The sequence below is a fragment of the Corylus avellana genome, chromosome ca1, assembly GCF_901000735.1.
Source record: "Corylus avellana chromosome ca1, CavTom2PMs-1.0".
Classification (NCBI taxonomy): Eukaryota; Viridiplantae; Streptophyta; class Magnoliopsida; order Fagales; family Betulaceae; genus Corylus; species Corylus avellana.
In genome coordinates, this window is record NC_081541.1 from 25,718,149 (window position 1) to 25,745,469 (window position 27,321).

The window sequence follows — 27,321 nt, forward strand, 5'->3', positions numbered from 1 at the left end:
AGGAGGTACTTAATACTTTTGTTCAATGGTTTCAATTATACAATGTACGTGTGGAAGTTGACGAACTTTTTTGTTCAATGGTTCTTTAAACTAAGCTTAAAATAATCATTAATAAAGATCTCATAAAGCTAATTCCCTCCTCCCTTCCCCAATCTTGGTCGAAAAAAAAAAAAAAAAAACTCTTAAACGAACCGACACTCCCTCTCTTTTTTATGATGAACCTTATCGTGTAGGCTGCAATAAAAGAAAGGTTGTTTATTTATTTATTTATTTTCTTTCTTTCTTTTTTATGTGAGCATGTGATGAGTCCATCGCAAACGGTGAGTCTCTCCATCTGGAATGATTTTACGAGCTATCATAGGGTTGGTTTGATAAACGATTTCGTTTCGGTTTTGGCTCGATACTGTAGCAAAAATTGATTGATGTGAAAAAAATTAAGAATTTTTTTTAAAATTAAAAAAAAATGTAAAAAAGTAAGAATATTTGGTATGGAAAAATGAAAAAAAAAAATTGTTTTTTAGTGATTCTTTTATTTGAATAATAATAAAAAAATAATTGATGTGATGTAAAAAATAAGAGAATGTTGAAAAAAAAAAAAAAAAAGTGGAATGAATGATTGATATTTTTAGGTCCTTCAGAAAAGTTGGTGTCATAAACATACAAGTAAGAGAATTCAATGTTACCATTAGCACAATTTACAATTACAAATTTGTAATATATATATATATATATAGTTGAATAACTATATATGCTTGTCTGCATACTGCACTCACCTGGTCAGCCCTTAAAAAGCATTTTTTCAGCAGTTTTCTAAAGCCTCTTTCTCTCACTAAATATAGCGAAATATGTAATTTTCTCAAAATTCAAAGTGTGATTTTAATTTTTACTAAGATCGACCTTGTAGTAGTAACTAGTAAGCTAGAGCTTATATATATTAATCATCATATTTATTGGAACCCTTCAAAGCTCTAAACATGACCGAAAATCAAAACCCAATTTGTACTTAAGGAAGGTGTAATTGATGCAAAAATTTCCCTAAACCCCTAAGAAAACAAAAGTAGAGATGTTGAATCCAGTTTGCCATAAAAAAAGGCAGGTAATATACATCAACTCCTACTCTGAAGTTACAAGAACCTAGATTGAGTGGCGGATCTAAGAATTTATCATAATAGGGGAATAAATAAAATAATAAAATATAATGAAGTTACGGCCTGCAGAAGACAGCTCATTGTTCAGACAAGAGAACTTTCATCATAGGCTTTACATAATAGAATCTTATGGTGTCATAGCAGCTAGCAACGATGAACAATCACAAAAGAAAAATTTTACGGTAGCCTAGTAGGTAAAAAGTAGTGTAAAACACCCTCTTTCAGTTTACTCTCGTTTTTTGGCTGAAATTTAGGCTAGGCTGAGTTTTACAAGGGCTAAAGTGTCAAGGATATGAAATTTGGACTTATTTTATAGGGGTAATTAAATAGAAAATTTGGACATAAAAATATTTTTTTTAAAAAAAAAGGTTAAAAAAAAAAATTACTAGGCGTGGGTTGGGAATCCGCCACTGCTGGATTCTCTCCTATTCCTTGTATTTGTTATGTTATTGTTTGGAACAAAAATACTTTTTAAATATAAAAAATGAATAGTTACACTGAAATTTATTTACTTTTATTTGAGCAAGAGGAATGCTCGGCTTACAAATAAATTTTACAGAAAAATTTTTATAAACTAATGTGGCACAACATGATTGAATATAAGATAAGTTCGAATTTTGAAAAACTTAATCTGTCACATTAATTTGTAAAAAATTTTCTGTAAAATTTGTTTATAACCTACCACTTTTCTCTGAGCAAATATATCATCCCCTAGAGCACTACTCCATATACCCATTTTAAATTTTACGAGACAAATTTATGACGTGTCATGACGATTTTTTTTTTTTTTTTTTTTTTTTCAAATAATTACCTTATCAATGTCACTCTTGTGAGTGCATGGTGAGGAAGAATAATAAAATTGATTTGTCCTCCGCTCATTTAATGAACATTTGTTTACTCTTTTATGGGATTTCCTTGGATCTAAAACTTCCTACGATTTATATATGCTCTTTTTTATTATTATTATTATTATTATTATTATTATTATTTTTTTTTTTTGGGCCTTCAACCGCATATGTTTATTGATTTTACATGTTATACTATAATTAACTTATGAGTTCAGGAAGAGTTGTTACTTTTATCATTGAATTGCCTCCAATTCTTTGGTATGTAATAATTGGACCGGATTCTCCTTAAATGGTTTGTCCATATCGGATGAGGTTTTGCTGAATTTTAAATAATTTAGACAGAAAATAAAAGAAAAATGTAGAAATCTTGTGGTGTTCGAACAAGTTACCAGGATATTATTACTTATTCGTATATCCCATATTTGCACTTTTCTCTCTGATTCACTGCCTAAATTCTTTGAAATTTGGTCACGAAATTCCAACAAATTTGAATCCACAATATTAATTTCACTCGAAATCTCCTATGCCGAAAACATATATATTAACCATGATACTTAAGAGACCTTAATTAATAGTTAGTAATAGTCTTCAAAGGGTAGCGCAAACAGTTGTGAACCACGTCTCATGAAGCAGGGTTTACTAGTTCGAATCCTTCCCCTTCCCTTTAGTAGACATGTCAAAAATAATAATAATAATAATAATAATAATAGTCAGTAATAGTTAATTATTTGGTATATCATAAGTAAAATCTGCCATCTATGTTTGCATGCGAGAGACGTACGGACTTTGAACTTCCAACATCTACAAATTGAAGGTTGGAGTTTTGAGAACAAAACAAAGCTTTCTTTTAAGCTGAGTTAAAAGAAATTTCAAACCCAATCTATTAAACTGAGTTGGCAACAACCTCATGCATGACGAGTTATCAAATATCAACGGCCAACGGTTTTGGCTCGTGTTGTGCTTAATTTAAGAATATGTATTTTTTTATATATTTAAGATCGTTATATATTCTTAAATTAAGCATATATAGATCAACCGTTTAATATATAAAAAATTTCAAACTAAAGCACGATCTACCTTCTTTTTTTTTTTAATATATATATTTCTTTTTTCTCCTCCTTTCTTTCGTCACTTTTAATATTTTCCTTCTTGGTTCTCTCATTCTTTATTTATTTATTTTATTGATATTTTAATTTAGGGTAAATATATCTAAAGTTCTTTGGTCAATATGCCAAAATTTTTATCTCCCTTAGTTTTTTTTATTCAAAAATTTACTCCCTAAGTCAATCGAAATTTCAATAAAGTCTCTACCATCAAATTTTTTTAATTGTGGTTATATTCTTTGAAACACATTGTTTGTCACATCAGCATAATAATTTTTTCTTAATTTAATTTAAAAAATTAAATAAAAACTAATAAAAAATTGAAGGGGCGGCCGAAAGCCCCCCTGGCCACCCTGAGCCACCCCTTGGGTTTAGGGGTGGCTCGCAGCCACCCCTTAGCCCTAACTGTGAGCCACCCCTAGATGGTTTTCGGTGGCCCACAGGCCACCCCCAGGGTGGTTTGCCCAACCCACCCCATAGTGGTTGGAGTGGCTAGGGGTGGCTCCGGTCAACCCTTCAATTTTTCTTTTTTTAATTTTTTAAATTAAATTAATAAAAAATTATTATACTGACGTGGTAAAACGGTGCATTTCAATCTATCTAACTGCAATTTAAAAAATTTGATGGTAGAGATTTTCTTGGCTTTTCGATTAACCCATGGAGTAAATTGTCGAAAAAAAAACTTAGGGAGATAAAAAATTTTGTGTGTTGACCCAATGACTTTAGATATATTTACCCTTTAATTTATATGTTACACTTACTATCAAATGAGTACATGTTAAATCTTACTTAAAATTGAATATCTTACAAGAAAATCTTGAACTTAAAATTTAAAATTTAAAATGCCACATTTTAACTGTTCATCTTTGACCTCAATTTTTATTGAACCCTTGCAGGGAAAGTCCAGTATTTTGTGATAAATGTAATTTTTGTCGCAATGATTTAAAGTTTTGATAAATAGTTCCATTAGTTTTAAAAAGTGTCTAATTATTTTTTAGGGCAAGTAAAAAATATAAAGTAGTCTATATAGTTAAAAAATTTGACAAAATCCGTTAATGCATTAAATTGTTGTGGCTAAACCACTCTCATACTCTTGGGCGTGGTTTGGCCACCCCCTCTAGTAGGATGGCCAAACCACTCCCATGCCCAGTGGATATGGTTTAATTGTCCAAAAAATGGTAAAAAAAAAAAAAAAAAAAAAATGACGGAGTAGCAGAACCACCCCAATAGCCATGAGTGGTTTGGCCAATCCTTATGGGCAACCCGATTCTTGTAGAAACTCAAAAAGGTTGGGACCAAAAATATATTTATTACCAGTATTTTTACTTTAAGGCACAATTTTTTGGCACAACTTTAGTCAAACTTTTATCTTATGTGGTTATTTCTTAAAAAAAAACAAAAAATTAAAAAAAAAATTATGAAGCAAAAATAACATCGTACGTAGTCCTTTTTTTATTTGTTTTTTTTTTAAAAAAAAATGGTATTTTTCTTCATAAAAATGATCATTTTTTTTTATAAAATAATGACCATTATATATATATATATATATATATATATATATATATATATATATCATTTTTTTTAAAAAAAAAATACCAAATAAAAAAAGAACTAAGTATGATGTTACTGCTTCAATTTTTTTTTTTAAAAAAAATAAAAATAAAAAACAAGAGAAAAGAACTTTAACACATACTGTCAGAAATGGGACATAATTTAAAGACCACTTTTTGTTTTTGGCCATTCAAAAATGTGTCGAAAAAGCTATTCAGAAATGTCCTAAGATGTACATATGCCTATTACCTATTTTATGTACCTAATAGCAGGTTGCAGATGACAGGACAACACATCAATAAGAATGGCCCCATTTGCTATTAAGTGAGTAGTGATTTAGTGAACATTGACGTACATGAACATCGTGCCAAACTCTTTTTTGATTTTGTTTTTGGCCATCCTACAATTACTCCCTTAAAAACGAAATGATGGTAAATCCACAGCTGTACTCCCAAGTCATCAATTATACCCTTCAGAGTACGTAGGTGCCATTGATGATTATAGCTCTTTACAAATTCTAAGGCATGAAAGCTGCTAGGAAGTAAAGTAGCATCAGGAGAGAAAAGGGTATAGTCATCTCCATGCTTCGATTATTATTATAAGAATAATCAACTCTATTATCACCAACATAAGTTTTTTGATACATTTCGTAGCCATCAAATTTTAACTTATACTCTGAAATTCTCTTATTTGGATGTCAAATACAAAAATTATTTACTAAGAATAAATACTTTATCAATATCTTACGTCGTTGAATAGCTTGAATAGTTGGTACGTTGAATTATTCTTAACATACTTATTAAAAATTAATTATGTAAGAATTGTAGCTTTTAAAAATATGATAATATTCCAGTTAAATAATTTTTCATTTAAGTAATGTCTTTGCCTATGACCATAAGTTTTACAAGAGTTTTTAACACATTTAATATGCGACTCCTTGCAAATATTGGAAAAAGTAATGTAAAAGTATAAGTGAAGATTATCATCCAATATTCATAACATATTAGATCGTAGCCACCATTAAAACAATATTTTGGAAGAAATTATTAGTTTAAAATAAGTTATAGGCATACAATATTGGAGTGTATATACCGTAAATAATCACAATATTCATTTATGCGGAAGGGCTGTAAATGGTGAAAATTACATGTTCAAGTGACATGTAAAAACAACATCAATTGTAAACGAGAACAAATAAAAAGAACAAACAAGATAATTCGTATATATTACGAATTAATAACATAAAAAAGAAAAGGGGTTTAAGATAAAAGTTAGTAGTAATTAGCTAAAATAATTAGCAAAAGTAATCATTATGAATTAATAACATAAAAAAGAAAAGGGGTTTAAGATAAAAGTTAGTAGTAATTAGCTAAAATAATTACCAAAAGTAATCAAAATTTTATTTACTCAAAATAAATTTAATCACTTAAATTGTCAAAATGCCTTAATAGCCTCTCTTCATTTGAATTCTCCCATGATCACAATATATATATATATATATATATATATATATAATCTTTTATGAAAAAGTAGCAATGTTAGAACAGTTTTCGACACAGTGTGGGTGCGCGCTCTTCCGGAGATGTACATCATTAGTTGGAAGTGAAACTTTCTTTTGGAATCTTAAGAGAATATGGTCTCACGGGAATGGATTTGTGGATTGTGAAGATTGACGAATATTTTTTACGTGATTCATTTTTCGATCAGCTTGATATTGTGAATGCTGTTTTTTGTATGGAAATTATGACTTTCCTCTTCTACTGCAGTCATCATCGTAATTGAGGTGAACCGGTCTTCTAGGAATCATTACGTTTAGATGGAGTTGCAGGACTTGAGGGTGAGGTTGCTTCTTACAGATGATGGGTTGCAGGTGGCCGGTGGCGTCCGGTGGTGAAGATGGTGGGCGGCGCTCTCATCTGCCAGTGGTGGAGTCGCTGGTGCGCCGGTTGAATGCTAGAGCATTCCTATCAGCGGTTGATGAGTTATCAACGGCCCAAAGTTTTGGCTCGTGTTGTGCTTAATTTTATATATTCTTAAATTAAGTATATATAGATCTAATCTGCTAAATATATAAAAATTTCTCAAAACTAAAGCAGGATCTACCTTTATATATATTTCTTTTTTCTCTTCTTTTCTTTAGTCACTTTTAATATTTTCCTTCTTGGTTCTATCATTCTTTATTTATTTATTTTATTGATATTTTAATTTAGGGTAAATATATTTAAAGTCCTTGGGTCAACACGCCAAAATTTTTATCTCCCTAAGTTTTTTTTTTTTTTTGAAAATTTGCTATCTGGATCAATCGAAATTTCAAAAAATCCCTATCGTCAAGTTTTTTTAAATGCTGTTATTTTCTTTGAAACGCACCGTTTTACCACGTTAGTATAATAATTTTTTATTAAATTAATTTAAAAAAAATTAAATTTAAAGCTACCCCAAACCACCTAGCCGTGGCCGCGAGCCACCCCTTAGGTTTAGGGGTGTTTGGGTAGCCGCGAGCCACCCCTAACCATCCAAGGGGTGGCCATGAGCCATCCCATGGGTGGCTTTGGTGGTTCGCGACAGGTGGCTCACAGCCACCCTAGGTGCTTTTGGGTGGTCAGCTAACCTGTGGGTGGTTTGCCCACCCTCGGTGGAGCATCCTACCACCCCATATTATTGGGGTGGCCAGGGGTGGCTTACGGACGCCCCTTCAATTTTTTTAAAAAAATTTTTTTTAAATTAAATTAATAAAAAATTATGATACTTACGTGGGAAAACGATGCGTTTCAACCAATCTAACGGCAGTTAAAAAAATTTGACGGTAGAAATTTTCTTGGCATTTCGATTAACCTAGGAAGTAAATTATCCAAAAAAAAACTTAGAGAGATCAAAATTTTGGCATGTTGACCCAAAGACTTTAGATATATTTACCCTTTAATTTATATGTTACACTTACTATCAAATGAGTACATGTTAAATCTTACTTAAAATTGAATATCTTACAAGAAAATCTTGAACTTAAAATTTAAAATTTAAAATGCCACATTTTAACTGTTCATCTTTGACCTCAATTTTTATTGAACCCTTGCAGGGAAAGTCCAGTATTTTGTGATAAATGTAATTTTTGTCGCAATGATTTAAAGTTTTGATAAATAGTTCCATTAGTTTTAAAAAGTGTCTAATTATTTTTTAGGGCAAGTAAAAAATATAAAGTAGTCTATATAGTTAAAAAATTTGACAAAATCCGTTAATGCATTAAATTGTTGTGGCTAAACCACTCTCATACTCTTGGGCGTGGTTTGGCCACCCCCTCTAGTAGGATGGCCAAACCACTCCCATGCCCAGTGGATATGGTTTAATTGTCCAAAAAATGGTAAAAAAAAAAAAAAAAAAAAAATTGACGGAGTTGCAGAACCACCCCAATAGCCATAAGTGGTTTGGCCACTACTTATGGCCAACCCGATTCTTGTAGAAACTCGAAAAAGGTTGGGACCAAAAATATATTTATTACCAGTATTTTTACTTTGAAGCACGATAAAGTCACAACTTTTTGACACAGTTTTGGCTAAACTTTTCTCTTATGTGATCATTTTTTTTAAAAAAAAAAAAAAAAAATTATAAAGCAACAATAACATCATACATAGTCCTTTTTTTATTTGGTATTTTTTTCCATAAAAATTGTCATTTTTTTTTAATAAAATAATGACCATTTTTATGAAGAAAAATACCATTTTTTTTTTGTTTAAAAAAAAATATGAAATAAAAAAAGGACCATCTACGATGTTACTGCTTGAAATTTTTTTTTTTTTTTTTTTTAATTTCGTTTTTTTAAAACATAAAATACAAAAAAAAAAAACAAAAACAAAAACAAAAACAAACAAACTTTAACACATACTTTAAGAAATGGGACATAATTTAAGGACCCCTTCTGTTTTTTATATGCGAATCACAACACATTAATAATAATGGCCCTACTTGTAATTAATTCAGTCGATTTTGAGATAATCCAGTGTAGTCACGATTTGCCAGGAAAAATGGAAGACGAAAAGCTGATTCACACTGCGGCTACGTACGTTTGGCATTGACTAGAATTAGATTTAGAATTTCTAAACTTGGGGAGTTCTTGGAAAAATGGAAGCTCTTGCAATATCTATTTATTTTGTGACGGCTATGAAGTATGAACTATATATTAGCAGAAAATAACTTAATTCAAACTATGTTGGCAAAAATTACAAGAAATTAATATTAAAATTGCAATTTGCAAAGAAATTGAAACTAAATGAAGAAGATATGTTTGGTAATTTTGAGGGGACCTACAAGATGCACAAATGGCCCTGACCCTAATAAAGTGGTGTACTCGAGCTTGGACCCCTTAATTTTCAGAGAATTAATTAATGTGTCGAAAAAACTACTCAGAAATGTCTTAAGATGTACATATGCCTATCACTTATTTCATGTACCTAACAGCAGGTTGCAGGATGATAGGACAGCACATCAACAAAAATGGCCCCATTTGCTATTAAGTGAGTAGTGATTTAGTGAATATCGACGTATATGAACAACGTGTCAGTGTTATATATATATATATATATATATATATATATATAAAGGCCAATGGAAAACTCTTTTTTGATTTTGTTTTTGGCCATCCTACAATTACTCCTTAAAAACGAAATGATGGTAAATCCACAGCTGTACTCCCAAGTCATCAATTATACCCTTCAGAGTACGTAGGTGCCATTGATTCAGTGTACGTAGGTGCCATTGATGATTATAGCTCTTTACAAATTCCAAGGCATGAAAGCTGCTAGGAAGTAAAGTAGGATCAGGAGAGAAAAGGGTATAGTCATCTCCATGCTTCGATTATTATTATAAGAATAATCAACTCTATTATCACCTACATAAGTTTTTTGATACATTTCGTAGCCATCAAATTTTAACTTATACTCTGAAATTCTCTTATTTGGATGTCAAATACAAAAATTATTTACTAAGAATAAATACTTTATCAATATCGTACGTCATTGAATAGCTTGAATAGTTGGTACGTTGAATTATTCTTAACATACTTATTAAAAATTAATTATGTAAGAATTGTAGCTTTTAAAAATATGATAATATTCCAGTTAAATAATTTTTCATTTAAGTAATGTCTTTGCCTATGACCATAAGTTTTACAAGAGTTTTTAACACATTTAATATGCGACTCCTTGCAAATATTGGAAAAAGTAATGTAAAAGTATAAGTGAAGATTATCATCCAATATTCATAACATATTAGATCGTAGCCACCATTAAAACAATATTTTGGAAGAAATTATTAGTTTAAAATAAGTTGTAAGCATACAATATTGGAGTGTATATACCGTAAATAATCACAATATTCATTTATGCGGAAGGGCTGTAAATGGTGAAAATTACATGTTCAAGTGACATGTAAAAACAACATCAATTGTAAACGAGAACAAATAAAAAGAACAAACAAGATAATTCGTATATATTACGAATTAATAACATAAAAAAGAAAAGGGGTTTAAGATAAAAGTTAGTACTAATTTGCTAAAATAATTAGCAAATGTAATCAAAATTTTATTTACTCAAAATAAATTTAATCATTTTCACTTAAATTGTCAAAATGCCTTAATAGCCGCCTCTCTTCATTTGAATTCCCCCATGATCACAATATATATATAAACTTTTATGAAAAATTATCAATCTTAGAACAGTTTTTGACAGATGTGGAATGTGCGTTCTTCGAGAGATGTACATCATTAGTTGGAAGTGAAACTTTCTTTTGGAATCTTAAGAGAATATGGTCTCACGAGAATGGATTTGTGGATTGTGAAGATTGAAAAATATTTTTTACGTAATTCGTTTTTCAGCTTGATATAGTAAATGCTGTTTTTTGTATGGAAATTTGGACTTTCATCTTCTACCGCAGTCATCTTCGTAATTGAGGTGAATCGGTGTTCTAGGAATCATTACGTTTAGATGGAGTTGCAGGACTTGAGGGTGAGGTTGCTTCTTACAGATGATGGGTTGCAGGTGGCCGGTGGCGTCCGGTGGTGAAGATGGTGGGCGGCGCTCTCATCTGCTAGTGGTTGAGTCGCTGGTGGGCCGGTCGAATGCTAAAACATTTTTATCAGTCTCATCAAATTTTACTCACCACACTTTTGGTTATTTGGAAAAATCTGTCTGAATCTGTAGCATTTCTCTTGCTCATATATATATATATATATACATCTGCCCATACGTACAATAGCCACATCCAGGGACGGAGGAAGGGGGGACTAGCAGGGGCTAGGGCCCCCCAAATGACAAATTTTTTTTTTTTTTTTAAGTAAAAATAATTTTTTTATGGTTAATTTATTTTTTTATTTTTTTATTAATGGGCCCCTGCCTATTAAATTTTTTCAGCCATGGCCCCTGCCCATTCTCAAGGCTGGCTCCGTCCCTAGCCACATCTACTCTCAACCATTCATAAAAGTGTAATTTCTTTTATTTTCTCCCAAATAGAGTTATTCTCTTTCCTCTTCAATTTTAGATTTTAGAAAGTAGGTTTTTTTAACAACGCCCAAGCCAAATCTCACTTTATATATCAATGTATTTGGCTAATTTACTTCTTAATTCTTATATTAACTTAAGTATTAGAGGTCGTTGCACCGCTATTCTCATTGTGCGAAGAGGAAGCCAAAATTTCAGCAAAATTTTTACCCAAAAAAAAAAAAGGGGGTCAATGTCTTTGCTAAAAAATGCCTGCGTTTTTACTCTAAACACTGACATAATGTACGAATTGGAAATAAATTAATTAGGACAGACAAAAACGCATTAATAATACTGCAACTTCGGCCAATTGCCATTTGCCGTTAAGTCTCAATCAGTCTTTTTTTTTTTTTTTTCTTTCTCTCTCTGTTTTTTACCCAAAAAAAAGTAAGAGAGAAGGACAAGGGGGCTGTGATGGCTATCCATAATAGGGTGTGTTTGCTATTAGAACAGGTTGTTACCGTACCTGAAATGGTAGTAACGGTTAAAAAATAGTATACTAAATTTAAAGACTAATCTCCTTCTCTTCGACAAAAATTACATTTTTCTCTCTTTCTAATAACTCTGCAATAAAATAAACCCATCTAGCCTAACCACTCCCTAACTCCACTTATTTTCAACGAAAAAAAAAAAAATTTAAGCTTCTTCTTCCTGGCCTCTCCCAGATGGGTTTGTGGAGTTAAGGAGTTGTTAGGTTAGATGAGTTTGTTTTACTGCAGGGTTATTGGGAAGAGAGGGAATGTGATTTTTGTCGAAGAAAAAGGGATTACTTTTCAGATCTAGTGTACTATTTTCTAACCGTTACTGTAGCTGGAACAGTACCGTTTTAGCTACAGTAACGGCCCGTTTTGTTGGCAAATTAAAAGAAAAGACCCTCAATGCAAATTACGTTGCCAAAAATTACAAGAAATTAATTTTTTTATAGGCAAACATAATCCTTTCCTAAGGAAACTAGGATTTACTATAAAGAAATTAATTTATTTTGGTCTTTTTTTCTGCATAAATATCCATCTAGAATGGTAGGTAGTCCATTTACATAATCCTCTATCTTTTATTACTATCCATTAGTTGCAAGCTCGAACCTGCCTGCACATGCGATGATGGGTGGATCATGGTGAAGTTGTCATCACTGCAAGAAACTTGGATTTCAGTGAGGATCACAAGTTGTCACTTATTTTTATTTTTATTTTCTCACACTCTCTCTCTCTCTCTCACTCAGAAAATAGAAACAAAAGGCAAGAGTTATACAGGAGATAAAAGGGAAGAAGAATCAAGAATGCTTTCAAACACAAAGTTAATAGCTGCCCAAATGATAACTACAAGTTATCACTTAAAAGTATAAAAGATCGATTTGTCATTAATAGATCGTCGTTGTTGATTCGTCGACGAAGGTTATCGGCGGCAACTAATGCATGTTAAAGGTCGTAGTTGATAATGAGTTATTTGCTATGATGCATAGTGGTATTTTTCTTGCTGCTTTTTTGTTGATATTTTTCTTTCTTCTTTGTTGATATATTGTAAGCTATCAGCAATGTCCCAGAGAGCTAAGAAGTTGACGATGTTGGCAATCTTTCCCAAACTAAATTAAATTCTTGTGTCTTAATTTTTGATTCTTCTTTTTCTTTCTCGATATTTTTTTTTAGTTCACGTTGCTGTGAATTCTAATAATGGTAGCAAAGCTTGAGGTTGTATTGTCGATTGTCACACGAGAAAAATATAGGAGGTACTTAATACTTTTGTTCAATGGTTTCAATTATACAATGTACGTGTGGAAGTTGACGAACTTTTTTGTTCAATGGTTCTTTAAACTAAGCTTAAAATAATCATTAATAAAGATCTCATAAAGCTAATTCCCTCCTCCCTTCCCCAATCTTGGTCGAAAAAAAAAAAAAAAAAAAAAACTCGTAAACGAACCGACACTCCCTCTCTTTTTTATGATGAACCTTATCTTGTAGGCCGCAATAAAAGAAAGGTCGTTTATTATTATTTTTTTTTCTTTCTTTCTTTTTTATGTGAGCATGTGATGAGTCCATAGCAAACAGTGAGTCTCATCATCTGTAACGATTTGTATGAGCAGCTGTCATAGAGTTGGTTTGGTAAATGATTTTATTTCGATTTTAATTTGATACTGTAATAAAAATTGATTGATGTGAAAACAAAATAAAAATTTTTTATTTAAGAAAAAAATAAAAAAGTAAGAATTTTAGGTATGAAAAAATGAAAAAATTTTATTTTGTAGTAATTTTTTATTTAAATAATAATAAAAAAAATGATTGATGTGATTTAAAAAATAAGAAAATGTTGAAAAAATAAAAAAGTGGAATGAATGATTGGTATTTTTAGGTGCTTCTGAAAAGTTGGTGTCATAATCATACAAGCCAGAGAATTCAATGTTACCGTTAGCACAATTTACAATTACAAATTTGTAATATATGCGGTTGAATATATGCTTGTCTGCATACTGCACTCACCTGGTCAGCGCTTAAAGCATTTTTTCAGCAGTTTTTTAAAGCCTCTTTCTCTCACTAAATATGGCGAAAAATGTAATTTTCTCAAAATTCAAAGTGTGATTTTAAGTTTTACTAAGATCGACCTTGTAGTAGTAACTAGTAAGCTAGAGCTTATATATATTAATCATCATATTTATTGGAACCCTTCAAAGCTCTAAACATGACCGAAAATCAAAACCCAATTTGTACCAAAGGAAGGTGTAATTGGTGCAAAAATTTCCCTAAACCCCTAAGAAAACAAAAGTAGAGATGTTGAATCCAGTTTGCCATAAAAAAAGGTAATATACATCAACTCCAACTCCGAAGTTTCGAGAATATGGATTGAGTGGCAGATCTAAGAATTTATCTTAATAGGAGCATAAATAAAATAACAAAATATAATGAAGTTACGGTCCGTGGAAGACGGCTCATTATTCAGACAAGAGAACTTTCATCACAAGCTTCACATAATAGAATCTTATAGTGTCGTAGCAGCCAGCAGCGATGAACAAGCACAAAAGAAAATTTTTGTGGTAGCCAAGTAGATAAAAAGTAGTGTAAAACACCCTCTCTTTCAGTTTAGTCTCGTTTTTTGGCTGAAATTTAGGCTAGGCTGAGTTTTATAGGGGCTAAAGTGTCAAGGATATGAAATTTGGGTTTATTTTATAGGGGCTAATAGAAAATTTGGGCATAAAAATATATATATTTTTTTAAGTAAAAAAAAAAAAAAAAATTACCAAGGGCAGGCGGGGAATCCGCCACTGCTGGATTCTCTCCGGTTCCTTATATTTGTTATTTTATTGTTTGGAACAAAAATACTTTTTAATAGAAAAAATTGAATAGTTAAGCTGAAATTTATTTACTCTTATTTGAGCAAGAGAAATGTTAGGCTTACAAACAAATTTTATAGAAAAACTTTTACAAACTGATGCGGCACAACATGATTGAATATAAGATAAGTTCAAATTTTGAAAAACTTAATCATATTGTGCCAAATCAATTTATAAAAATTTTTCTGTAAAATTTGTTTGTAACCTATCACTCCTCTTTGAGCACATATGTCATCCCCTAGAGCACTACTCCATATACCCATTTTAAATTTTACGAGACAAATTTATGACGTGTCATGATGATTTTTATTTTTTTTATTTTTTTCAAATAATTACCTTATCCATGTTACTCATGTGAGTGCATGTGAGGAAGAATAATAAAATTGATTTGCCCTCCGCTCATTTAATGAACATTTGTTTACTCTTTTATGGGATTTCCTTGGGATCTAAAACTTCCTAAGATTTATATATGCTCTTTTTTTTCTTTTTTTCTTTTTTATTTTTTGGGCCTTCAACCACATATGCTTATTGATTTTACAAGTTATACTATAATTAACTTATGAGTTCAGGAAGAGTTCGCTACTTTTATCATTTAATTGCCTCCAATTCTTTGGTATGTAATAATTGGACCGGATTCTCCTTAAATGTTTTGTCCATATCGGATGAGGTTTTGTCTGAATTTTAAATAATTTAGACAGAAAATAAAAGAAAAGTGTAGGAATCTTGTGGTGTTCGAACAAGTTACCAGGATATTATTACTTATTCGTATAGCCCATATTTGCACTTTCCTCTCCGATTCACTGCCTAAATTCTTTGAAATTTGGTCACGAAATTCCAACAAATTTGAATCCACAATATTAATTTCACTTGAAATCTCTAATGCCAATAACATATATATTAACCATGATACTTAAGAGATCTTAATTAATAGTTAGCAATAGTTTCCAAGGGGTAGCGCAATCAACTGTGAACCACGCCTCATAAAGCGGAAGTCACTAGTTCGAATCTTCTCATTTTCTTGAGTGGACATGTCAAAAAATAATAATAATAATAATAATAATAATAGTTAGTAATAGTTAATGATCTGGTGTATCATAAGTAAAATCTGCCATCTATGTTTGCATGCGAGAGACGTACGGACTTTGAATTTCCATCGTCTACAAATTGAAGGTTGGAGTTTTGTGAACAGAACAAAGCTTTCTTTTTAGCTGAGTTAAAAGAAATTTCAAACTTAATCTATTAAACTGAGTTGGCAACAACCTCATGCATGACGAGTTATCAACGGCCAACGGTTTTGGCTCGCGTCGTGCTTAATTTAAGAATATATATTTTTTATATATTTAAGATCGTTATATATTCTTAAATTAAGCATATATAGATCAACCGTTTAATATACAAAAAATTTCAAACTAAAGCACGATCTACCTTTTTTTTATATATATATTTCTTTTTTCTCCTCCTTTCTTTCGTCACTTTTAATATTTTCTTTCTTGGTTCTCTCTTTCTTTATTTATTTATTTTATTGATATTTTAATTTAGGGTAAATATATCTAAAGTACTTGGGTTAAGATGCCAAAATTTTTATCTCCATAAGTTTTTTTGATTCAAAAATTTACTCCTTGGTCAATCGAAATTTCAATAAAATTTCTACCATCAAATTTTTTTAACTGCGATTATATTCTTTGAAACTGACTGTTTTGCCACGCCAGCATAATAAATTTTTATTAATTTAATTTAAAAAATTAAATAAAAACTAATAAATTTTTTAAAAAAAAAAAATTGAAGAAGCGGCCGAAAGCCACCCTGGCCACCCCAACCACCCTGGGGTGGCTTCCGGCCACCCCAGGGGCTGGGGGTGACCTACGGGCCATCCCAAACCACCTAGGGGTGGCTGTGAGTCATCCCTTGGGTTTAGGGGTGGCCTGCGAGCCACCCCATGAGTGGTTAGGGGTGGCCCGATGCCACCCCTTGGGTTTTGCCAAGGGGTGGTCGCGAGCCACCCCTAGGTGGTTTTCGGTGGCCTGCAGGCCACCCGCAAGGTGTTTTGCCCACCCCTTAGGTGGCTTCCGGCCACCCCATAGTGGCCCTGGCCACCCTTTCAATTTTTTTTTTTTAAAAAAAATTTATTAAATTTTTTTTAATTTTTTAAATTAAATTAATAAAAAATTATTATACTGAAGTAGCAAAACGATGCGTTTCAACCAATTTAACTGCAGTTAAAAAAATTTGATCGTAGGAATTTTTTTGGCATTTTGATTTACTCCGGGAGTATATTGTCGGAAAAAAAAAAAACTTAGGGAGATAAAAAATTTTGCGTGTTGACCCAATGACTTTAGCTATATTTACCCTTTAATTTATATGTTACACTTACTATCAAATGAGTACATGTTAAATCTTACTTAAAATTGAATATCTTACAAGAAAATCTTGAACATAAAATTTAAAACAATGATTTTTAAATTAAATATTTAAAATTTAAAATGCCACATTTTAACTGTTCATCTTTGACTTCAATTTTTATTGAGCCCTTGCAGGGAAAGTCCAGTATTTTGGGATAAATGCAATTTTTGTCGCAATGGTTTAAAGTTTTGACAAATAGTTCCATTAGTTTTAAAAAGTGTCGAATTATTTTTCAGAGCTAGTAAAAAATATAAAGTAGTCTATACAGTTAAAAAATTTGACAAAATCCGTTAATGCATTAAATTGTATTGGCTAAACCACTCTCATACCCTTGGTCGTGGTTTGGCCACCACCTCTATCCTCTAAGTGGATATGGTTTAACTGTCCAAAAAATGGTAAAAAAAAATAAAAAAATAAAAATTGACGGAGTAGAGGACCACCCCAATAATAGCCATAAGTGGTTTGGCCAATCTTTATGGCCAACCCCATTCTTGTAGAAACTCGAAAAGGTTGGGACCAAAAATATATTTATTACCAGTATTTTTACTTTGAGGCACGATAAAGGCACAACTTTGGTCAAACTTTTCTCTTATGTGGTCATGTCTTAAAAAAACAAAAGATAAAAAAAAATTATGAAGCAACAATAACATCGTACGTAGTCCTTTTTTTATTTGGTATATTTTTTTTTTTAAAAAAAAATGGTATTTTTTTCATAAAAATGATCATTTTTTTTATAAAATAATTACCATTTTTATGAAGAAAAATACATTTTTTTTTTTTTAAATACCAAGTAAAAAAAGGACTATGTACGATGTTACAGCTTCAATTTTTTTTTTTTAATTTAAAAATAAATAAAAAACAAGAGAAAAGAACTTTAACACATACTGTCAGAAATGGGACATAATTTAAGGACCACTTTTTTATCTCTTGGAAAAAAGGAAGCTCTTAATTACAATATATATTTATTTTGTGACGGCTATGAAGTATGAACTATAAATTAGCAGAAAATAATTTAATTCAAATTATGTTGGCAAAAATTACAAGAAATTAATATTAAAATTGTAATTTGCTAAGAAATTGAAACGAAATGTAGAAGATATGTTTGGTAATTTTGAGGGGATCAACAAAATGCATAAATGGCCCTAACCCTAATAAAGTGGTGTACTCGAGCTTGAACCCCTTAATTTTCAGAGAATTAATTAATGTGTCGAAAAAACTACTTAAAAATCTCCTAAGATGTATATATGCATATCTCCTATTTCATGTACCTAACAGCAGGATGACTGGATAGCACATCAATAAAAAAGGCCCCATTGCTATTAAGTGAGTAGCGATTTAGTAAACATGGGCGTGCATGAACAGTATGCACGCCAGTGTTATATATATATACTATTTAAATATTATTTTAATTATATTTTATAATATTATAACACCGGCGTGTACACTATTCATGCACGCTAGTGTTCACTAAATCACTACTCCTATTAAGTTTATCAATTTTGGGAAATACTGTTATATTCAAAATTTATGAGGTAGTAGAATGCATGATATCAACATCAAAACATTTTCATTTTTCTATCACATTATTCACTTTTTATATTATATCATTTACTTTTTACTATTATTCAAATAAAAAAAATTGTTTACAATTTTTTTTTTCATTTTTCAATATTACTTTTTTACTTTTCTATACTAATTATTATATTCATTTTTTTCTCACTAAACATAAACAATGCAGTGTTGATTGCCGAACACACTCTAATTATCACAGGTAGTAGTCGGCCAAGAAATGAGAGTTTTGATTATTTGTCGGAAATCATTATGTTAAGAAATGAAATGAGAGATGTATATATATTAGAATGATATCACCACTATAAATGATTAATATAATAATCTAATGTTATGTTTCTTTCGACGTAAAATATTTTTAGCCGAAATAATTTTCTTGAAAAATGATTTCTTAAAAACATTTTTCGACTTTAACGCGTAGTGAAAATCACAAATATATTTATTCATTCAATCATATTAAACTGTAAATTACGTTAATATCATGACCGGGTCCCAGCAGGGGCCTAATCAGGTCCTATATGCATCACAACGGAGTCACAATGGCGATGTCCCGACAGTTCCCCAACTAGGTCGTAACGGGGTCTATAGTGAGAGTAATAAGATTATCACACAAAGATTTTAGACCATAAACCTTGCAATCTATAAGTTAATGTTTACAGTAAGTAATGGAATTGGGCATTCCATTTGATAAGGTTATAACACATCAGTTATGATGATCTATCTTGATTATGTGAAGGGTGATTTCGAATCACCAAAGTGGTTATTCCTTAAAATGACAATTCGAAATCACTTAGGACACCTCCAGAACCTCACCGGGACTCGGTTAAGACATCGTCAGGACTCGATTAGGACACTGTCGAAACCTAGTCGGAATATTTTTGTAATTTAAAGTTTAATATATATATATATATGTAACATCCCCAGCCCGTTAAGGCTGAGTTTGCCACTTTTCTTCTTTTACAACAAAAGTTATTGCAAAGATCTATAAGGTCTATCAGAGTACTTGATTTTAAAGGATACGAAAAATGTATAAAACATTATTCAAGAGATTTTATTACAAGCGAAATTAGAAAACATTAAACTTTAGTTGCGGAATATCATATCATTACAATAACTTATATGAAAAGACTTTGAAAATTAATAATTATTCCCACCCCATTCCGGCCTCCTATTCCAGCATCCTTTCTACCTGAAAACAAGAAATAAAACTGAATGAGCCCAAAGGGGGCCCAGCAAGTAAAATCCACAACCATAAATAGTTTTACTCCTTGTTCTCAGTTTTGAAAATCATTTTCGCAAATAAATATAATTCTAGCCATAATAATATCTGTATGTACGGTTGCATCTCCCGTAACATATACATACTATTACATCTAGTAATAGATCATCGTTGTAAATCATCTTTATAAATCATCATCATAATGCATTATTATAAATAATCTTTGTAAATCATCTCTGTAAATCATCATAGCATATCATCGTTGAAAATATAGTATCATTTTCTCATAATAAGGCCATGTACACTATTACCCCTGTGCACGAGGGTTGCGGGTCCTGTGACCATGGCACTGAACTGAGGCCTCAGCCATGCCCGACCGTCAATTAACTCTTTTTTCTTGGTGCACTCAACGGTCTGTTGATGGAATACCACCTTCTGGCATAGCCTCCTTCAGTGGTTTCGCCTCCATCCGAGTATCGGTACCGAACTCTCTCATCTTACTTATCTTGGGGCCAAAAATACTCTCCTCCATACATGTGCCCTCATTTCATAAACATTTATCTCATCTCTTGTACTTTTCTTTGTACTTCTTTTGATGCATCTTAGGGCAACATGTAGGAGGGTTTATCATCATTTTTCTTTCTTATAATCATCATCATTTCTCAACTTTCTTTTCTCAAAATGGAAACCTTTTCAAATATAAACTTGTTGTACTTAGAAAGCGTTTAAAGAAATAGAAACTTTCTAGATAATTCATTTAGAAATCCTTCATGCATGCAACATAACTTCATAATACGTAAATAAAATAATCATTTACAATTTACTAAAGAATGAATAAATAGCATGACATGAAGTAACTTTAGAAGGGGTAGTGAATTTACTTACCTCTAGACTGAAGCTAAAAGTGGTATGAAGGAATCCAGTTGCTCCAATATGACTAACACCACTAGTATATCTTTTGAAACTAATTTCTAAAGTCCGCTATCTCTTGTGTTCTTTCTTTCTTGTAGCGCTTGGTCTCGCCCTTTCTCTCTCTGTTCTGAGTAAACACTCTTAGAAAGAAGAAAGACCGAGTAAAAAGCGGAAGAAGGAAGAATATATGCAAGAGATGGGAGAGGAGATGAGTGGTGAAAATTCTGAAGGAGAAGAGCTCTATTTATAGGAGAAAATCAAATACTATTTCACCAACCCTATACTATTTCACCAACCCTATACTATTCTACCAACCCTATACTATTTCACCAACCCTATACTATTCTACCAACCCTATACTATTCTACCAACCCTATACTATTCTACCTATACTATTCTACCTTCTTATTCTACCATCCTTATACCTACCATTTACTATCCTATTATTTCACCAATTACCATTCTCTAATTACCACTCTCATAAATTTCCCAAGAATTAAAATCCTTAGCTACAATGGATATTAAAATAATATCATTATCAAAATAATCTATTTAAATAGCTTTGAAAATTCTGGGACACTACAATCTTCCCTCCTTATTAGAATTTCGTCCTCGAAATTAAAACCTATAATATTATCGTCCAATCTTCAAGTTGAGGGATTCAGATTTAAAATATTCCTTTTAATCCTTCGTCAAAGCCTACTCTCTTTTATCATATTGAAATGTTATCTCCTTCTACTAGGAGTAAATCTTATTCACAGTCTAAAGTCTTGATTTCTGCAATCATTCATCAATTCACACTAAAATCTTACCTCAAAATCTTTTCCATTGTTTCTTTCCAACCTCAATAACAACGATCGAGTTATTCATTAACAGTCTACAATCAAGGTTTTAAACATCAAATTAATAAATCATGTGATCAATAGTTCATACCTCCAAACATCATAGTCCTCATTTCAAGCCTGCAATAATTTTCTCGATCTAATTTAATCAATTTATCAAAAAGGTGTAAAATCATTCCTGCCTATATTCTCTTTAGTATCTCAGTATTCCCAATCATGCATACGAAATTTTAATATGATGCTCTAATAATTATTAACTTCTCACCATCATAAACCTGTAAAAGTAAATAGCACCAACATTCAAACATCATTACATGAATATACCTCAGAAGTGTCATCATAATTTGATTCATTCTAAATACACAACCGTTTCTATTTTCTCATCCCAACTTTTGTGTTGATGCTACAATATCAGCGAAAATCTTTCAGTACAACATCTTTACTTGATAAATCATAACTCAACAATAGAAACTCGTAATTATGATTTCAACTCAAACGAAATACACGATTACATCAAATGTAAGATTCTCATCCATTCTTGACTAATACATATTGTGCTTGCCGCGTTCTAGAGATGAAATTGATAAGCAAGCAAAGTAGGATATGGGTAAGTTTCCAGGCTGGAAGTTCCAAAGTACACATGCTATAATTTCTCTCCCTTGGGTCTTGCAAGGTCAAGAAGAGAAAAGAGAGAAAGATAGTCCTGTTGCTTTCTAGAAATGAAGATTTGAAAAGCATTTCAGGACATGGCATGTATGTGAGACTTTCAAAATACCCACATCGGATGCTCTCTCTCTTCTGTCATGTATGGAGACTGAGAAGAAAAGGGAGATATTTAGCCTGAGAAGCATGATCAAGGATAATCTTGCTTCCTCAGGACATGATCAACGATAATCTTGCTTCCGCAGGACATGATCAACGATAATCTTGCTTCAATGGTTTACTACTGAGAGTATGAGGAGTTGGGTTTGTGAATCAAGTCGTGAGGCTGCATTTTTTTTCTCTTGAGGATACGCTCAACTAGGAGGAAAAGTCGAGCTTTCATTGTATGGAAGGTCATTAGAAGATTTCAGGTGAAGGAGTATGATCAGAAGGCATGCGTTGCAATGGAGAAAGAGGTGTGAATTTATATGAAGGGTTTCTGGATAACGAACGAGCGCGTGGTGCGCGTTGGCATGACAATTCATTCAGTTGCCCACGCATGGTATTCGAAGTCGTTGATTGAACAGTGGGTTTGAAAAAATGAGCTCAGTCGAATTTATGACAGGAGACAAGATCCTACTTCCACGGGATCTTTTGACAAAATTTCCATCGCTGCCCGAGGTCGCCTAACGCTTTGTTGTTTACTGTTTATTTCACCTGAAGTGAAAAATTCCTTTAAAGCCACTCGTCGGCTGCTTCCAGAAACTTCAAAAAAATCTCTTCAGTTTCTGACGCTCAGTCTCTTTTCAATACTTCATCTCTCCCAAATTTCTTCGTATTCTCAACTATTTTTCCTTACTCTCCTAAATATGGGAGCATCATCATCATCCGTTAACACCCTCGATTTGAATGTTGCTCCTGCAGCACAACCCATTGTTATGCCTGACGTGCAACCGGATGTGCCTGTTGTTCCCCCTGAAGTGTCTGCTATTCATCCCGTCGTACCTGTTACACACCCTAATGAACTTGCTACCTATCCTGATGTATGGCAGCCAACTTTTGTCTTTGACAATCGTCCTATCACTATTCACGATTCTGTCATGCTCCATGATTCTACTGCTGTAGCAGTGGCCAAAGGTTTTGTAATTCCACGGGATCAAACATTCTTAGCGGATAGGTCGGATACTGATGCTATTAATAATTCATTGGCATTCAGTATCCAAGGTGCTGCTTCAGTTTCTGACATGGCACAACGTTTGAGTGCAAGAAATGTTGAGCTGAAAGTCTCAAGAAACCAAATCGGGGTCTTACAGCGACTGCTCAAATACTACAAACGAAAACACGTGGATTTGAAGCAGGAGAATACTCAGCTGAAAAAGATGATGTTATCTTACGCAGAATACTTGGGACCAAAGATGCTAGAAATGGAGAAGAATACCGAACGTCTCCAGCGACAGCACAAAAAACTCCGGGTCGATGTTCAGGGGTATTGCAAGTCCCTCCGCACACGCTCTAGTCAGGGACCTCATTAGAAATAAATATTCTCTTTGATAATTCAATTAATAAATATATACGATTCTGCTCATACTAGGTTTTCTCTATGCAGAAATAATTTTCCTGGAGCAGCTCTGAGGAATCATCTGCTCATCATTACCACGTGTCTCTTTATGCAACAAATTCCCTTCTTTTTTTTTTTTTTTTTTTTTAATAACCAAAAAAAATTTATCCCTCAGAAAATGCCCATGCATCATTTATTAGAGACCACTCAAAAATACATACTCTATTTGCCCGGAATGTGGCTCCCATATTTAGGAGAGTAAGGAAAAATAGTTGAGAATACGAAGAATTTGGGAGAGATGAAGTATTGAGAAGAGACTGAACGTCAGAAACTGAAGAGAATTTTTTTTGAAGTTTCTGGAAGAAGCAGACGAGTGGCTTTCAAGAAATTTTTCACTTCAAGTGAAATAAACAGTAAACAACAAAGCGTTAGGCGACCTCGGGCTGCGAAGGATTTTTGTCAAAAGATCCCGTTGCAGTAGGATCTGGTCTCCTGTCATAAATTCGACTGAGCTCATTTTTCAAACCCACTGTTCAATCAACGACTTCAAATACCATGCGTGGGCAACTGAATGAATTGTCATGCCAACGCGCACCACGCGCTCGTTCGTTATCCAGAAACCCTTCATATAAATTCACACCTCTTTCTCCATTGCAACGCATGCCTTCTGATCATACTCCTTCGCCTGAAATCTTCTGTTAATAGCCTTCCATACAATGAAAGCTCGACTTTTCTCCCAGTTGAGCGTATCCTCAAGAGAGAAAAAAATGTAGCATTACGACTTGATTCACAAACCCCACACCTTATACTCTCAAAAAACCATTGAAGCAAGATTATCGTTGATCATGTCCTGAGGAAGCAAGATTATCCTTGATCATGCTTCTCAGGCTAAATATCTCTCTTTTCTTCTCAGTCTCCATAAATGACAGAAGAGAGAGAGCATCCGATGTGGGTATTTTGAAAGTCTTACATACATGCCATGTCCTGAAATGCTTTTCAAATCTTCATTTCTAGAAAGCAACAGGACTATCATTCTCTCTTTTCTCTTCTTGACCTTGCAAGACCCAAGGGAGAGAAATTATAGCATGTGTACTTTGGAACTTCCAGCCTGGAAACTTACCCATATCCTACTTTGCTTGCTTATCAATTACATCTCTAGAACGCAGCAAACACAATATGTATTAGTCAAGAATGGATGAGAATCTTACATTTGATGTAATCGTGTATTTCGTTTGAGTTGAAATCATAATTACGAGTTTCTTTTGCTGAGCTATGATTTATCAAGATGTAGTACAGAGAGATTTTCGCTAATATTGTAGCATCGACACAAAAGTTGGGATGAGAAAATAGAAACGGTTGTGTATTTAGAATGAATCGAATTATGATGTCACTTCTGAGGTATATTCATGTAATGATGTTTGAATGATGGTGCTATTTACTTTTACAGGTTTATGATGGTGAGAAGTTAATAATTATTAGAGCATCATATTAAAATTTCGTATGCATGATTTGGAATACTGAGATACTGAAGAGAATATAGGCGGGGATGATTTTTACACTTTTTTTGATAAAATTGATTAAATTAGATCGAGAAAATTATTGCAGGCTTGAAATGAGGACTATGATGTTTGGAGGTATAAACTATTGATCACATGATTTATTAATTTGATGTTTAAACCTTGATTGTAGACTGTTGATGAATAACTCGATTGTTGTTATTGAGGTTGGAAAGAAACAATGGAAAAGATTTTGAGGTAAGATTTTAGTGTGAATTGATGAATGATTGCAGAAATCAAGACTTTAGACTGTGAATAAGATTTACTCCTAGTAGAAGGAGAAAAAAATTTCAATATGATAAAAGAGAGTAGGCTTTGATGAAGGATTGAAAGGAATATTTTAAATCTGAATCCCTCAACTTGAAGATTGGACGATAATATTATAGGTTTTAATTTCGATGACGAAATTCTAATAAGGAGGGAAGATTGTAGTGTCCCAGAATTTTCAAAGCTATTTAAATAGATTATTTTGATAATGATGTTATTTTAATATCCATTGTAGCTAAGGATTTTAATTCTTGGGAGATTTATGAGAGTGGTAATTAGAGAATGGTAATTGGTGAAATAATAGGATAGTAAATGGTAGGTATAAGGATGGTAGAATAAGAAGGTAGAATAGTATAGGGTAGGTAGAATAGTATAGGGTTGGTGAAATAGTATAGGGTTGGTGAAATAGTAAAATGAGGGTATAATTGTAAATTAAAGATAGAATGAGGGTATAATTGTAAATTGAAGGTAGAATAGTGTTTGGGGTTGGTGAAATAGTATAGGGTTGGTGAAATAGTAAAATGAGGGTATAATTGTAAATTGACGAGAGAATAGTGTTTGATTTTCTCCTATAAATAGAGCTCTTCTCCTTCACAATTTTCACAACTCATCTCCTCTCCCATCTCTTGCATATATTCTTCCTTCTTCCGCTTTTTACTCGGTCTTTCTTCTTTCTAAGAGTGTTTACTCAGAACAGAGAGAGAAAGGGCGAGACCAAGCGCTACAAGAAAGAAATAACACAAGAGATAGCGGAGTTTAGAAAGTAGTTTCAAAAGATATACTAGTGGTGTTAGTCATATTGGAGCAACTTGATTCCTTCATACCACTTTTAGCTTCAGTCTAGAGGTAAGTAAATTCACTACCCCTTCTAAAATTACTTCATGTCATGCTATTTATTCATTCTTTAGTAAATTGTAAATGATTATTTTATTTATGTATTATGAAGTTATGTTGCATGCATGAAGGATTTCTAAATGAATTATCTAGAAAGTTTCTATTTCTTTAAACGCTTTCTAAGTACAACAAGTTTATATTTGAAAAGGTTTCCATTTTGAGAAAAGAAAGTTGAGAAATGATGATGATTATAAGAAAGAAAAAATGATGATAAACCCTCCTACATGTTGCCCTAAGATGCATCAAAAGAAGTACAAAGAAAAGTACAAGAGATGAGATAAATGTTATGAAATGAGGGCACATGTATGGAGGAGAGTATTTTTGGCCCCAAGATAAGTAAAGATGAGAAGAGTTCGGTACCGATACTCGGATGGAGGCGAAACCACTGAAGGAGGCTATGCCAGAAGGTGGTATTCCATCAACATGACCGTTGAGTGCACCAAGAAAAGAGTTAATTAACGGTCGGGCATGGCTGAGGCCATAGTTCAGTGCCATGGTCACAAGGACCCGCAACCCTCGTACACAGGGGTAATAGTGTACATGGGCCTTATTATGAGAAAATGATACTATATTTTCAACGATGATATGCTATGATGATTTACAGAGATGATTTACAATGATGATTTATAATGATGCATTATGATGATGATTTATAAAGATGATTTACAACGATGATCTATTACTAGAGGTAATAGTATGTATATGTTACGGGAGATGCAACCGTACATACATATATTATTATGGTTGGATGTATATTTATTTGTGAAAACGATTTTCAAAACTGAGAACAAGGAGTAAAACTATTTATGGTTGTGGATTTTACTTGCTGGGCCCCTTTGGGCTCATTCAGTTTTATTTCTTGTTTTCAGGTAGAAAGGATGCTGGAATAGGAGGCCGGAATGGGGACGGGAATAATTATTAATTTTCAAAGTCTTTTCATATCAGTGATTATAATAATATGATATTCCG

At 32.4% G+C, this 27,321-nt stretch overlaps 1 protein-coding gene across 1 annotated transcript in view; it reads right to left on the reverse strand.

Annotated features, from left to right (window-relative positions):
* The window catches only part of LOC132184033 (ankyrin repeat-containing protein NPR4-like), a 53,068-nt gene that overhangs the window by 21,019 nt on the left and 4,728 nt on the right, over positions 1-27,321 (reverse strand). The window lies entirely within an intron of this gene.